Source organism: Callorhinus ursinus, unplaced genomic scaffold, assembly GCF_003265705.2.
Source record: "Callorhinus ursinus isolate GAN/ISIS: 27379988/994484 unplaced genomic scaffold, GSC_fseal_2.0 scaffold10, whole genome shotgun sequence".
Classification (NCBI taxonomy): domain Eukaryota; kingdom Metazoa; phylum Chordata; class Mammalia; order Carnivora; family Otariidae; genus Callorhinus; species Callorhinus ursinus.
Genome location: NW_027397072.1, coordinates 4,047,768 through 4,053,700, shown reverse-complemented (window position 1 = coordinate 4,053,700; position 5,933 = coordinate 4,047,768). Strand labels below are relative to the sequence as shown.

The 5,933-nt window shown below is 42.1% G+C and overlaps 1 non-coding gene across 1 annotated transcript; it reads right to left on the bottom strand.

The window, feature by feature from the left end:
* Positions 1-549: 549 nt before the first annotated feature.
* On the bottom strand, positions 550-651 carry LOC112821378 (U6 spliceosomal RNA). Its single transcript, XR_003207430.1, has one exon. It is a non-coding gene; the product is annotated as a U6 spliceosomal RNA (small nuclear RNA).
* Between the last annotated feature and the right edge of the window lie 5,282 nt (positions 652-5,933).

The following is a 5,933-nucleotide window of genomic DNA, read 5'->3' as shown; positions in this document are numbered from 1 at the left end:
CTGACGTCAAGGACACTGTGTCTGAGCCAGGATTTGAGCACAGAAGCCTCCTATCTGCTGTGTGGCTCTGAGGAGATGCCAGTGTGGCCTCTGATCCCAGGCTGCCAGTGGGGCCCAGGCAGGAGCCCCGCGGAGGTGCCCCAACCCCTGCCCCTCTGGCCCTTGCCAGTGGGATCGGTCCTTAAGTACCTCACCATTAAAGACAGCTCCCCAGTATTTCAACTGTAATTATCGTAATGATAATAAAGCCGGTCACCATATGCCACACATCAGGATCATAGTAACACAAGTATCAGTGTTTTCCAAACTTCAGCATTTCCCACAAGACCTCAATAAGGAGGTGAACTTTCTCTTCATACCCCTGTATCAGGGCATGATAGATTCACCTTTTCATTGAAATGTAGGAATTACAAGGGAAGTCTTTCTCTTTTCTTTTCTTTTTTCCTTTCTTTTCTTTTCTTTCTTTTTTCTTTTCTTTTCTTTTCTTTTCTCTTTTCTTCTTCTTCTTCTTCTTCTTCTTCTTCTTCTTCTTCTTCTTCTTTCTTCTTCTTCAATATGAAATGCTTCATGTATTTGAGTGTCATCCTTGTGCAGGGGCCAATTTCCTCTGTATCGTTACGGTTCTAGTATACGTGCTGCCGAAGCGAGCACTAAAAAGGAAATCTTTAATGAGGAAATCAGTATCATTTGTCCTAAGTGCAAGTGGAAGAAATGCAGGCACAGTCGAACAGATGCCGGAAATTTCTAAAAAGTTCGTCTGTGCGCCACCTACAGTCACTGGTTCTACCAAAACGTTGTAGATACGGGACCTGTTCTGAGGAAATCTAGATAACCTGATTGCTGGTTTTTACAATCCTGCAAGATTCGACCCATTGTCTCCATTTTACAGATCATAGATTAAGAGAATCCAAGTAATTTGCCAAGAATGCTGTGCAATTTTTCTGATTCCAGCTTGTTCCATCTTCCCACAGCCAATCCAGCTGCAGGTCATTTGGATTCATCTCATGCAATCCTTTCCACTGTAAGCACACACTTTTGTGCTGTTATTCCTTCTTACCCTGATGGTCATGGCAAGCAATGGAGAAAACCATCAACCAGAATTTAAACCCCTATACATCTCAAACAAATTTCTCCTTTAAAAAGGGGAACTCTATCTTTCAGACTGTCAAACTTAAAAACACTGTTTAAAATTATGTGTCCTCGTCCCTATTGCTCACACATACTCCAGAATCTTGGGTTACAAAAATCCAAAGGAAGATGGAACCAATGCGTGTCTGTGTGTCCACAAGAAAGTACTCTAAACAGCCCATTTCCACTGAGGATGATAAAACGACCCGGCACTTGCACTGTGAGCCTCTTCAGCTGTCCACCTCACTCACAGACCCTGACCCACAGAAGGAAGGGCAGCAGAAACAGCAACCCATGGGCAGCCCATGCGAATACCACTTGTCATGGTGGATGTTGAGCTTCATGCCACAGGGCAGTAACACGCCGCATTGTGACATTTTAATTAGAATGTGTAAGACTTCACATCTATTACCTGCAAATCTGGAGGCTGCGGTGGGGGCGGGGGAGGACGGATAGTGGTAAGGAAGTTATTGAAGGTACTATAAGAAAATGAGAGAGGAGCAGGGGCGCCTGGGGGGCTCGGTCAGTTAAGCACCTGACTCTTGATTTCAGCTCAGGTCATGATCTCAGGGTCGTGAGATGGAGCTCCACGATCAGCGAGCAGTCTGCTTGAGATTGTCTCCTTCTCCCTCTGCCCCTTCTCCATTCTCTCTCTCTCTCATAAATAAATACATCTTAAAAACAAAAGGAAACTGGGGAAGGGTGGGAAAGACAAGTGGGAGAGAGAAGCTGAGAGGGGAGGAGGGGTTTCACTACTCAGGCTGTCTGTTGCTGACCCAACGCACCTGACTATCTCTGACTTTCAGGAAAGGTAACAAAGAGCTGAGGTGCATCTCTGTGAAACAGGCCACCCTCGGGCTCTACCTGGCGCTAAGACCAGGACCCCTCGTCAGGGGCTTTCGGCCTCAATTCAACTGCTTAGCTCAAACTTTTCATCATTTCATAAAAAAAGAAAAAAATCCACCTGCTTGGAGTGGTAACTTGGGAAATTATGGTTGCAACCAGTATTTAGAAAATACACTGGCAGCCTGACAAGTAAGAACACAGTGCCTGTGAGCAAAAAGCCAGGGTCCTTGAAGCACTTTTGCTTGGGAAGATGCTATGTGGGGGCTCCAAGATAGCTTTTACAATATGCAGGCATAGCAGGCTTCAGAGCAGCTTTTTAAGCAGCAAACAGAAGAAAGATGTATTTTTTTCACAACCATTGTGCTTTTTGAAAGAAAGGGGCCAGAGTGTGTCTGTTTGACCTGTTGTGACATCATGTTGTGGTGTGACAGGCTGTAACACAGTAAGTAAACAAATGATGAGCAATCCCTCAGGGGACGGTGATGTCATAGCCACCTCTGAACAAGGGGACCTCAGGACTTAGTAGGGGAGGGGGCAAGGTGGTGCCAGCATCTGGTTGGGAGAGGAAGACACCATAAGTTTGTCATTCTCTGCCCAGTGTTGTTTTGGATTTCCATTTGTATTTACTTCTAAATTCTTTATACAGCCAGGTTACTAATCTCTTGACATTTTTATACATGGTTTGATACCATATAGCAATGTTCTGTTTTTGGTTTTGTTTTATTGCATGACATCATTGACATTATTCTGAGCTTCTGTAGCCCCTCTCCCCCAGTCATTTTTAAGCTTTGAATTGCATATGGATTGTTTTTTATTCAGATCATCTCCTGAAGAAAATTTCCCATAAACATTTCCAATTCTTTGGATTTTCTATTCCTATTACCCCCACTCCTTTGATTAATGCTATCATGGATAATAATACTGAACACCTACTCTAGGCTAAGCTCTGTATTGATACTTTCTATACCCGATTTGTTACTATGAGGACCCTGTAAAGTGAATATTATTATATTATTTTATAGGTTTGAAAACAAAGAGTAAGAGAAGATAAATAACTTGCTTCATGCCACACAGTTAGTAAGTGGAGGAGCTAGAATCCTAAAAGAAATCCTGGAGTGGAAGGGAAAAATACTCAAAGCAAAGGGATTCCCAGGCACTCACTGAAAGTGGTGCAGGGAGCCTCGAACCGGCCACTATCAGTTAAATAGTGAGGAGAAATCTGAATCTCTGGGATGTAGTAAGTTCACAATACATGTGTCTGTGGGCAGACGTTGAATATGGTTTTCAGAAACTGACTATGACCAGATGTTCTGCCCTCAACTGTGGTCCTCCAGCTGAGAGCTTCCATCCTGACCTTGATCTTGGAATGATCTGCTTTGAGGAGATGCTGCATCTCAGAGAATGGCTATTTAAAATGGAAACAATTATTTTCTGAGGGAGAAAGGATACAACATAATGTAGCTGTAAGTGGTCTGTGAGGTTAAACTTCTCCTGGGATCCAATCTTCGCATATTTAACATCAACTTATCTGCTATCTCCATATGACCCCTGCCTTGGCATGAACCATGGAGTTTAGTGAATATCTGTAAGTGTTTTAAAGAATTGTATAACTGGAATAATTCCTAGGGTAGCTAAAAACGGTCTAAGATTGTTCAACTCTAAGACAATCCATAGACCTCTGATCCTATGTAAAACTAAAGTATGATGTCAAAGATGAACAGTCCCAGAGAGGATACCCAACCAAAGCCATCTCCAGTGTCGCCCTGGAGGATGACAGACAAAGGCAGTTTTCCCAGAGAACAAAATCAGAGCAGCCAGACTAATGATGAAGAACCTGTACAACCAGCCGTGGAATCCTCATCACCCCTCCTGGCAGGATGTGAAATGTGCTGCGGGACGCTGACCACTGAGCATTGTTTTCCATTCTCCAAAGAGAGGTGGTCCCCATCTCTCCCACCCTAATGAGTCTGGTTCTCTGTCTTTGTATGTACTGGGTGTTTAACTGTTTAATTTGTCATTTAGCTATAGACCACCACACCACAAGGGAGCAGAGAAAAACTGACCAGAGAACTGCATGTCGGCCAGAGACCCTTAATCTTGACTAGAACTGAGAGAATGGACATTTTTGTAGATGTGCGCTCATGGGAAGAAGCAGTTGCAAAAGGTGGGGGGCTGTAATCGGTGGCTGTTACTTTTGCTTCCCAGCATCAATCCATTCCCCTTCAAATAACCATGTCCCAAAGCCTGGAGGAAATGTCCCCTCTCCATGTCCAATCAATGGAAATGTAAAGTTACAAAGACAGAGGATTTGGACTCACTTCAGTTTCCCAATGAAGCAGAGTTCAGACAGAAACAATTGACCCAAATCAAGCCGATCTGGGCCAGTGAGACTCAATTCCAGAATGTTATTTGTATTTCATGGAATGTGAAGTCTTGCTTTCTCCAGAGCACACGAAGTTTGGACATACCAAAACGGCTACAGCTGCCTTACCAGGAGAGAGCTACAAGCAGGTTAGAATTGGAGGGAACAGAGCTGAGATCTGAAGGCAGCCTTGCTCTGTTAACACTGTTTGAGCGTGGGGTCAGCTCTCACCCCAGCACTCTAAACCCAATTGCGTTGGATTTCCTATTGACAGCCACAGAAATCATCTCATCCAACTGATGGCAGTATTCTTGGCAAAATGAGAGATGTATGGTCTATAAAACACTTTGGTACTTTTCATGATGCTTGACTTATAGTATAGGAAACTGATTAATGCTTCTAGAATAAGAATTTGAAAGAACTAGGCCAGATTACATTACACAAGAATAGGAAGAAGGGAATATTATTTTATTTTTAATATTTGTAGGACATAAAGTCAAACAAATCTGGCCTGGATTCTTTTGGGAGCTTTTATTTATTTTCTTTAAGTTCAAAGTGTATCTTTAGATGTGAATCTGGTATTTGTACTATTGTGAGTATTTCCAACCTCTTGGGGGGTTGAGAGAATTTAAACATATATGAGTATGTGTAAGCAAACACACACACACACACACACACACGCACACAAAAGCTTGCCAAGAAGTATAATTTTTGTATTTGAAAGTGGCATCTTAAGAATTTTTCTCAGTGAGAACGTGCCTTTAGAAGTTCTCCTCTTGGCGGGGCACCTGGGTGGCTCAGTCATTAAGTGTCTGCCTTCGGCTCAGTTCATGATCCCAGGGTCCTGGGATCAAGCCCTGCATCGGGCTCCCTGCTCAGTGGGAAGCCTGCTTCTCCCTCTCCCACTCCCCCTGCTTGTGTTCCCTCTCTCACTGTCTCTCTCTCTGTCAAATAAATAAATAAAATCTTAAAAAAAAAAGAAAGAAATTCTCCTCTTGGGGCACCTGGGTGGCTCAGTTGGTTAAGAGGCCAACTCTTGGTTTTGGCTCAGGTCATGATCTCATGGGAAAAAAATCTTGGGGAAAAGAAGAAAAAAAGTTCTTTTCTTACAGAGACTGACCAAAATCAAATTGCATATTGATAACACCTGCAAAATTCAACTGATGGCAGCATTAAATCAATCTAACATCTTTTTGACATAGCTTAGGTTCACCAGATTTTACCACTGTCTCCTAAATTGAACTATGATAATTTGCCTAAAAACATAAATAAAATGTTGCAATAATATTATTAGAATTTTTTTTAGTACAAACTTGGCATGTGATTATTTCCTGTCTGGAAGGATATCTATGTACGTTTTCAGCCTTAAAAGATTGAACTGAATATCTGCTGCTTAGACAAATGTGCTATACTAATCTTTTTAATAATTAGGAAATACAACTAAATACATATATTCAGAATACACTAAAAAAATGGAATATTGAGTGTTGAAGAGTTAGGCTTTGTTCACATTTCCAAAGAGATATAACTTGGGTTTTCCAAAAAAAATTTTTTTTTTCTTCTGTGGTTTGGTTAGGCTTTATGTATGAAGAATTCA